We start from the raw sequence: 2,996 nt of genomic DNA, 5'->3' as shown, positions 1-2,996 counted from the left end.
AGTAAGAGGCTAATTTAATAATCCATAATTCTAGTGTACAGCTCCGTTCAGAAGTTCGTACTACACCCAGCGTGGAAGGCGCTAGTCTCTGCCCCTCCTTCCCGGACGACAGGTTACAGCTTCGGACCTCCCACGAGCAACCAGACTTTGGCTAGTATCAAAGCAGTGTCATTCGCTCACCGACTGTTAAATGAAATGAGAATTTTATTTTCATACTCACATATATCAGTCAATCTTACTGCTGATTAAATGATGAAAGTATGTTTATATTCGCCCGGCTTAAAAGAAATAATAAAATAACAGCAGAAAAGCACATAACAGAATATTAGAAGCTCGGCTATGATTCAATATGATTATGCGAGGCAGTGAGTTATCGCATGTCTTAATCCCTTGACACGGGCAGTTTTTCAACTAACCATCTTAGCTCAGTATTTATGAACAGTTCTACCGTTTCAAGGAAAATCTAAGCAGCCAAAATAATGTGTATGCAGCCAAGATATTCAAACATTTACGATGTGTCTGAACAGCTAAAATTCATGTTCATACTCAAAAGTAGATGAAGACGATTGGTGGAGTCTAAGGAATAATGGAAATCATATGTTTTACGATGAAGTAGCTAACATGATGTTTCCTCTACGTAACCGTCGGTCTCTCTCTCTCTCTCTCTCTCTCTCTCTCTCTCTCTCTTTATCTCTGTCTGTCTGTCTGTCTGTCTGTCTGTCTCTCTCTCTCTCTCTCTCTCTCTCTCTCTCTCTGTCTGTCTGTCTGTCTCTCTCTCTCTCTCTCTCTCTCTCTATGGGGTGTGGGAGGGGGTGTTCCACCGAGGTGTTTTGGCTATCCTCTGCTCAAAGGTGAAATCAGCACCATCACGTGCCCCACCAAGTTGACATAAATCGGCGAGACGAGAAATTAATGCTCAGAGGTCAAATTTTTCGCGCTACGTGATGATGGCTTTTCCTTCAGGGCAACAGCGCATCAGCTTGACCTTACTACAAAAACTGTGATGATGTGCATAAAGAGATGGGAGGAGAGTGCCAACCTTCAGGACCAACGTAAGTCATGTCTTTTGTATTACTGTAATGTTATGCTAATAATGAATAATTGTGAACAATAGCTCCCCGTTATATTCCAGTGCTAATAGAAACTAAAACTAGTTTTCGGTTCCTGTGGAAGATGTCAATGAAAACAGCTTTATACAGTGGACTGGCGTAGTAAAAGGGGTGGGAGCGGGGTTGCAACCTTCTCGAGCATCAGTTTTTGGGAGAGTGGCAAATTACATCCTGAGTATTATAGTCAACGTTCACATTTTACTTTTTGACGTGGTGTGGGTGATTAATGTAAAGCATATGCAACAGGTGTAAAAATAGTAATTATTATGCATTATTTTCATGGCCAAATATCCCCTGCACTACATCCACAATTATTAGTGGCTGCCAGAGCCAGCGGGCGTGGCCACGCACGGTGGCCGATGTTCACTTCGCCTCTTCTGTTGCTTTTTTCACGTTCACACACCTCACATCCGAATATTCATTAAGCCTAATAAAGTCGTGATTTACATGCAATATATAATGTTCAGTGATACTTTCCCAGCCAATGTTTGCTGAACCTTGTCTTGATCTTTCACAAAATATCAGACTTCGGTTCAGTGATGCATTGTCCACACAGTGTGTGTGTGGGGGGGTTGTGAGAGTGGGGGGGGAGTGGGGGAGTATAGGGGTGTGGGGGTGTAGGCCTGTGAATGTGGGGGTATGGGTGAGTTGTGGGGGTGGGGGTATGGGTGTGGGTGTGTGGGTGTGGGTTTGTGGGTGTGGGTATAGGTGTGTGTGTGTGTGTGTGTATGTGTTTGTGTCTGGGTGTGTGTCTGACTATGGGTGTGTTTGGGTGTGGGTGTGGGTGTGTAATCACTTAAACTATTTGTATGGCATAAGGACGAAAATTATGGAGTAATGGCACTGGAAATGGGACAGTTTTGGAATGTGTGTGGCGTGTGCAAAGTGGGTTAAATAATGAATAACAGGAACTGAGAAATTGGCGTGAGGAGCCTTATTGATAACATAAACAGTTGGTGTGGTCATGAAGAGAGAATGGAGAATAATAGGAACTGAAAAATTGTTGGTGTGAGGAGGCTTATTGATAACATATAATGATATACAGTTGGTGTGGTCATGAAGAGAGAATGGATCTTGATAGGTTGTTAAAAAGTAAAGTCGAGTTTGAAAGTCGGCGGAGGTTTGGATGTTGTAGTTGTTGTTGTTGCAACCCCAGGTTCATCTCGTTGCGATCCCAATGGAAATCAGAAGCTTCTACCCGTTGTTTCCAAAAGTCTTTGGTTGAGGTTAGATTTAAAGACTGTGTTGCAATAATGATGTGCATGTGGTGAATGAATGTGTTGTGGTGTGGGGGGTTGCCTTGCAGTGTGGGCAAAGTAACTTGTTTGTGAGTTGTATTTTGTGTCGGAACCGTAGCAGGGAACAGTGGTGACCACATCGCAGTCTGACTATACTGTTTTTTTTTTTTAAGACGAAGATGCACTTGACAGGTTGATGATGACTGGCTGAATGCGACATGTCCGAGTAACATAGGTGTATTTCAAATAATTACCAAGTAATGTGACATTACCTGGTAATTATTTGAAATACGAGGATGTTATTCGGACATGTTGCATTCGGCCAATCATCACCAACCTGTCAAGTGCATCTTCACCTCAATTAAAAAAGAAATGAGTATAGGTGTGTTCGTGTCTTTCTGTGTAGGGTTGATGAGGAGTGTATGTCTTGTGGTGGTTCACGAAGGATGCTGTTTGACTGATGGGTTTGGATGGCTGTGGTGGCTAATGGCTGTGTTTATGCACTGTATGTCTGTGATTTGTAGTGTTGGGTGATCTGTGATTTGTATTATTGGGTGGAGAAGGGGGTATGTTGCCGAGATGCTCTGTGTAGTGTTGGGCAGTTGTTCGTTTGTTTATTTTTGGATGTCGGTGATGCAACATGAAATTG

The sequence above is a fragment of the Coenobita brevimanus genome, chromosome 22 (genome assembly GCF_032717465.1).
Source record: "Coenobita brevimanus isolate Jiangsu-jjx chromosome 22, ASM3271746v2, whole genome shotgun sequence".
NCBI lineage: Eukaryota > Metazoa > Arthropoda > Malacostraca > Decapoda > Coenobitidae > Coenobita > Coenobita brevimanus.
The sequence above is the reverse complement of the archived record's forward strand: the minus strand, read 5'-3'. Positions refer to the sequence as shown.